The sequence below is a fragment of the Gracilinanus agilis genome, chromosome 4, assembly GCF_016433145.1.
Source record: "Gracilinanus agilis isolate LMUSP501 chromosome 4, AgileGrace, whole genome shotgun sequence".
Taxonomy (NCBI): Eukaryota; Metazoa; Chordata; class Mammalia; order Didelphimorphia; family Didelphidae; genus Gracilinanus; species Gracilinanus agilis.
In genome coordinates this window covers 41,203,235-41,210,484 of record NC_058133.1, presented here as the reverse complement: position 1 = coordinate 41,210,484, position 7,250 = coordinate 41,203,235, and positions in this window count along the sequence as shown.

Below are 7,250 nucleotides of genomic sequence, written 5' to 3'. Positions count from 1 at the left end.
CTTGATCAATGACACATGTAAAACCCAGTAGAATTACGTGTCAGCTATGGGAGAGGGTTATGGAGGGGAGGGATAGACCATGAATCACGCAACCATGGAAAAATTTTCTAAAATAATCAATTAAATAAAACTTTTATAAAAGAATATCACCAGGAATCTGTGGGTCTTGAGGATGGAATAGAAATTGATATTACAATAATCTTAGGAGAATCCACCACCATAGAAGAAACTCATGGAGTCTGAATGCAGATTGAGGCAAATGGTTTACTTTATTTCCTCTATGAAATTTTCTCTAGTGTAAAGAGATATTGTCTTCTCTCACAACATGATGAACATGAAAATATATATTGCACAATAACATATGTACAACTTTTATCAATTACCTGCCATCTCAGAGATAGGGAAGGAGTGGGAGAGGAGAGAACACAGATGGCAAAATGTCAGAACACGTTTATTAAAACTGTATCTATGTGAAATCTGGAAAAAAAATCTATAAAATTAAAAATTTTAAATAGTTTCAGAAAGAGTCTAAACCAAGACAGTAGCTATGTAAGGCAAGAGAAAGAGAATGACAAGAGATACTAGTGAGAGACAAAGTAAAATATTGCCTAACAGATTTGATATGGGTAGATAAGGGAGAATAAGGAGGTGAGGATGGCATCAATATTGTTATGATCCTCACAACCGCCTTCCACTTCTTGTTCCCACTCTAGCAATCAAATCAACAACATCATTGCTTCTGGAAAGAGAATGTTGCCCTGATTCTCCTGATAGCTCAGGTCATCCCATTGAGGCTTCCCCAAACAAAATAACCTTCCATTGCCTATTTTCCTCCTCTATTAGAATACAACCTCCTTGAGGACAGGGACTTTCTCACTTTTTATATTTGCATTCCCCCATACTTAGCTCAGAGCCTTGCACAAAGTGAACCCCTAATAAACATTTTTTTATTTATTCATCCTATACAAATTAAAGTAAATATTATATGAAAATCACTCTTCTAGAAACTAAAATTTATTGAAGATGGTTGATTCTGGTCTTTGCTCATATGGAATTTGCATATATGTAACAACTCAGAAACTTAATTTCTTTTGTTTTTATTGTTATTTGAGTATTTTCTGTTGTTACATGATTCATGTACTTTCCCATTATCTTTTCCTTCCCCCCTCCCAGAGCCAACAAGCAATTCTACTGGGTTATACACGTATTATCACTCTATACCGATTCCCATATTATTCATTTTTGTTATAATCTTTTAAAAACTAAAACCTCACATCCAATATCTATATAAACAAGTGAAAAATCAAATGTTTTCCTTCTGTGTTTCTATTCCCCCAGTTCTTTCTCTCGATGTAGATAACATTCCTTCTCATAATTCTCTCCAGATTATCCTGGATCATTGCAATGCTATCAGTAGCAAAGTTGATTACATATGATTGTCCCACAGTGTTTCAGTCTCTGTGTACAATGTTCTCCTGGTTCTGTACATTTTGCTCCACATCAGTTCATGGAGGTCTTTCCAGTTCATATGGAAATCAAGAAGTTTATCATTCCTTATAGTACAATAGTATTCCAACACTATCATATGATACAATTTGTTCAGCTATTCTCCAATCAATGGACACTCCCTCATTTTCCAATTTTTTGCCACCCCAAAGAGCGAGGATATGAATATTATTGTACAAGTATTTTTCCTTATTATTTCTTTGGGGTACAAACCTAGCAGTGGTATTGCTGGAACAAAGGGTATGCATTCTTTTAAAGTCCTTTGGAAATGTAAAGTAAATGATTTTTTTTTAAATCCGGTGTATTGTCTCATAGGTGGAAGATTGGTAAGGGTGGACAATGGGGGTCAAGTGACTTGCCCAGGGTCACACAGCTGGGAAGTGGTTGAGGCCGGGTTTGAACCTAGGACCTCCCGTCTCTAGGCCTGACTCTCACTTCACTGAGCTACCCAGCTGCCCCCTAAAATAAATGATTTTGATTATATCAAACTAAAAAGCTTTTGTACAAACAAAAACAATGTAGCCAAAATCAGAAGGGAAACAACAAATTGGGAAAAAATCTTTATAACAAAAAATTCTGACAAGGGTCTAATTACTCAAATATACAAGGAATTAAACCAATTGTATAAAAAATCAAGCCATTCCCCAATTGATAAATGGGTAAGAGACATGAATAGGCAATTTTCAGATAAAGAAATCAAAAGTATCAATAAGCACATGAGAAAGTGTTCTAAATCTCTAATAATTAGAGAAATGCAAATCAAAACAACTCTGAGGTATCACCTTATACCTAGCAGATTGGCTAAAATGAAAAAAAGGGGAGAGTAATGAATGCTGGAGGGGATGTGGCAAAATTGGGACATTAATGCATTGCTGGTGGAGTTGTGAACTGATCCAACCATTCTGGAAGGCAATTTGGAACTATGCTCAAAGGGCTATAAAAGAATGCCTGCCCTTTGATCCAGCCATACCATTGTTGGGTTTGTACCCCCAAAGAGATCATAGATAAACAGACTTGTACGAAAATATTTATAGCTGCGCTTTTTGTGGTGGCAAAAAACTGGAAAAGGAGGGAATGTCCTTTAATTGGGGAATGGCTGAACAAATTGTGGTATTTGTTGGTGATGGAATACTATTGTGCTCAAAGGAATAATAAACTGGAGGAATTCCATGTGAACTGGAAAGACCTCCAGGAACTGATGCAGAGTGAAAGGAGCAGAGCCAGAAGAACATTGTACACAAAGACTGATGCACTGTGGTAAAATCTAATGTAATGGACTTCTGTACTAACAGCAATGCAATGACCCAGGACAATTCTGAGGGATTTATGGAAAAGAACGCTACCCACATTCAGAAGAAGAACTACAGAAGTGGAAACAGAAGAAAAACAACTGCTTGAACACATGGGTTGAGGCAGACATGATTGGGGATATAGTCTGGAAACTACCACACCAATGCAACTATCAACAATTTGGAAATAGGTCTTGATCAATGACACATGTTAAAACCAGTGAAAATATGCATCAGCCATGAGCCATGGTGGGGGAGCTCAGGGAGTGAAGGGGAAAGTAAGAGCATGGATTATGTAACCATGTTAACTTTTCTAAAAAATAAATATTAATAAATGTTTAAAAAAAGGCCTTTGGGAATAATTCCAAATTGCCCTCCAGAATAGTTGGATTAATTCACAACTTCATCAGCAATACATTAGTTTCCCAATTTTGCCACATCCCCTCCAACATTTATTATTTTCCTTACTTTCATATTGATCAATCTGCTTGGTATGAGGGAGTACCTTTTCCTTTATGATTTTGGATGCTATTCCATTTAATGCTTTTTAATGTTTTTGTTTCTGTTCGTTTTTTTTCAGTCACATCAGGTTCTTTGTGACCCCATTTGGGGTTTTCTTGGCAAAGATACTAGGGTGGTTTGCCATTTCCTTCTCCAACTCATTTTATAAATGAGGAAACTGAGGCAAACTAGGTCAAGTGATACTAAATGAGAAACAAAACATACATTCAAAGTGCCACAAAATTCTGAGAAGGCAGCCAAAGACTTTACCAGGCTGACTTGTTTAGGCAGCTAAGTGGAACAAGGCAGGGAGCTCTGTACCTGGAATCATGAAGATCTGAGTTTAAAATCCCCATCACATAATTCTTAACCACATGACCCTTGCCAAGTCAATTAAACTCTGCCTCAGTTTCCTCAATTTTAAATTGGTATAATAATAATAACTACATCACAAGGTAGTTATGAAAATCAAATAAGATAATATTTGTAATACACTTAAAACAGTACCTGGCACATAGTAGGTGCTTAATAAATGTTTGTTCTCTTCTCCTTTCCCTGCTAATTGCAGGCATTGAGAGGATCTGAAGAATAAGAATGATCTTATTTGTAGGCATCACATCCAATTCACCAAAGTCAAATATTTATCCTTCTGCCTTGACATAGATAAACTATCTCTCTCATTAGACTTCAGTCTCCTTGAGGGGAAGGATATTTTTTCCTCTTTTCATTCTATTGTCAATGCTAAGCACAGTATGGGTTATACTACAGTCATTTAATAAACATATGCTGACTTGATTTGAAATGGCAATTACTTATAATGATGCTGTAAAAACAATGATAACAATAATAGCCATATTTTACAGTTAAGGTAATTGAAGCTCAGAGAAACTAAGAGGCTTTCCCAGTTAGGAATAATCTGAAACAGGATTGGAAAATGGGGTTCAGTAATCCTTCTTTAATACTCTATTACCAGACATTAACTCTTTAAAAGAAAACCTCATTCATCTAGAATTTACTAGAATTATTAGCATATTCACCTAATATCAAGAACTAAGCAATATATTAAAAAGAGTTCATCTTCTCAGTAGCTAGATAGATCTCAAAATAAATATCCATGTCAAAAAGGCATGGATAATTTTATTTGGAAAAAAGCTCTTGAGGTCTTTGCTCAGAACCTATTTACTCTTATTTTAGATATATTTCTAATAGTCTATTTCTATAGCCTGATTACCTAGTTTCCTGTAAAGATACCACCTTCTAATTTATTTTGGTACTTGACTAGAATTAATAGCACTAAATACCTCATTATATAAAGATGCTGCCTGTTTAGATATCCTTAGAAGTAAAATAATTAGCAATTAATTATTGATTAAGATGGGATTCATAATAATATGTATCTTTCCCATTAATGTCAACCAGAACAATAAGTTGGGGAAGAGGAGGTAACAATAATTCATGTGGTTGGACTATAGCTTTCTGTTTTTGGTAGTGTTGGACCTTCTCAACACAAAATGAACTGATCTTTTAAGAAAGGAAGTAGTCCAGGAGTTCAGGGTTAAGATGGCTGCAGAGTAAGAAGCAGATCTTAACCTCTCCTGACCGAAACACACAAAACTCCTCAAGGGGACATAAAAACAAGTCCAGACGAATGGAGGAACCCCACAACAGGGCACAGCGTGGAAGGTACGTGGAATCGAGACATTTCCAGGCTTATAAAGGGCTCTCACTAAATCGCGGGCTGAGCAACCGCCCCACCCCCACCCCCTCCACACACATCTATAGCTCCGAAGCCAGCTAAAAAGAAATAGAGCAAGTTTGGGGCACCCATCGAGTCATTGGCAGCTCTGGGGCCTGTTCCTGAGAGCAGCAAGATATAGGACCCCAATAAGCCAAAAAACGCAAACGAAATCTGAGCGCAGGAGCAGAGAGTGGACGCCGGGCCCAGAGCGCGGGCTGAGAGTGCAGGCACGGGCGGAGGCGTGGGTGGAGGCAGACACAGCCAGGAACTAAAGCTCTGAAAACCTGAGTGGGGAACCAGTGCAGACCAGTATACGACTGTGGAAGCAGCGCCCTGAGACTTGTAAAGGAACCTCCTGCAGAGGATCAAGCAAGGGGGTCCACCAGGGGGCTTGACCTTGGAAAAAACCAGAACTGAGACCTCAGGAGCCAATAGACCGCGGACAGACACTGAGCGCGAGGATAAACCTGAGAAGCTGCTGGGCTAATGATGGCTACCCAGTCTCAGGAAACTCAGAAGAGAAAGAATAACGACAAGAAAAAGAAGCCTTTAACACTCGACAACTTTTACACAGAGAAAATCCAGACAACCGAGCAAAAAGAGGAGGAGAACAAACAAGCATCCGGACCCTCCTCAAATAAGGAAAACTCCTCATAAGCTATGGAAGAGTTCAAAACTGAGATTTTGAGGAAAATGGAAGAGATCTGGCAAGAAAATAACTGTTTAAAAGGTAAAATCTTGCAATTGAACACCAGAAATGACCAGATTGAAAAGGAATACCAGAAGATTATGGCCAAAAACCAGAAGATTATGGCCGAAAACCAGAAGATTATGGCCGATGATATGATGGTCTACTTAAAAAATCCTAGAGAATCAACTAAGAAGCTTGTAGAAATAATCAACAACTTTAGCAAAGTTGCAGGATACAAAATAAATGTACATAAATCATCAGCATTTCTATACATTTCCAACACAGTAGAGCAGCAAGAAGTAGAAAGAGAAACACCATTTAAAATCACCCTAGACAATATAAAATACTTAGGAATCTACCTACCAAAACAAACACAGCAATTATATGAAAACAACTACAAAACACTTTCCAAACAAATGAAACTGGATTTAAACAATTGGAAAGCCATTGATTGCTCATGGGTAGGTCAAGCTAACATAACAAAAATGACAATTCTACCCAAATTAATTTACCTATTTGGCGCCATACCTATCAAGCTACCAAAAAACTTCTTTACTGAATTAGAAAAAAGTATAACAAATTTCATTTGGAATAACAAAAGATCAAGAATATCAAGGGAAATAATGAAAAAAAATGTGAAGGAAGGGGGCCTAGAGTGCCAGATATTAAACTATTCTATAAAGCAGCAGTCATCAAAACAATATGGTACTGGCTAAGAGATAGAGAGGAGGATCAATGGAATAGACTTGGGATAAATGACATCAGCAAGACAGTGTATGATAAACCCAAAGAGCCCAACTTTTGGGACATGAATCCACTATTTGACAAAAACTGCTGGGAAATTTGGAAAACAATATGGGAGAGATTAGGTCTAGATCAACATCTCACACCCTACACCAAGATAAATTCAGAATGGGTGAATGACTTGAATATAAAGAGGGAAACTATAAACAAGTTAAGTGAACACAGAATAGTATACTTGTCAAATCTCTGGGAAAGGAAAAACTTTAAAACCAAGCAAGAGTTAGAGAAAATTACAAAATGTAAATTAAATTGTTTTGATTATATTAAACTAAAAAGTTTTTGTACAAACAAAAACAATGTAGTCAAAATCAGAAGGGAAACAACAAATTGGGAAAAAATCTTTATAACGAAAAACTCTGACAGGGGTCTAATTACTCAAATATACGAGGAGTTAAAGCAATTGTATAAAAAATCAAGCCATTCCCCAATTGATAAATGGGCAAGAGACATGAATAGGCAATTTTCAGGTAAAGAAATCAAAAGTATCAATAAGCACATGAGAAAGTGTTCCAAATCTCTAATAATTAGAGAAATGCAAATCAAAACAACTCTGAGGTATCACCTCACACCTCGCAGATTGGCTAAAATGAAAGAAGGGGAGAGTAATGAATGCTGGAGGGGATGTGGCAAAATTGGGACATTAATGCATTGCTGGTGGAGCTGTGAACTGATCCAGCCATTCTGGCTGGCAATTTGGAATCATGCTCAAAGGGCTATAAAA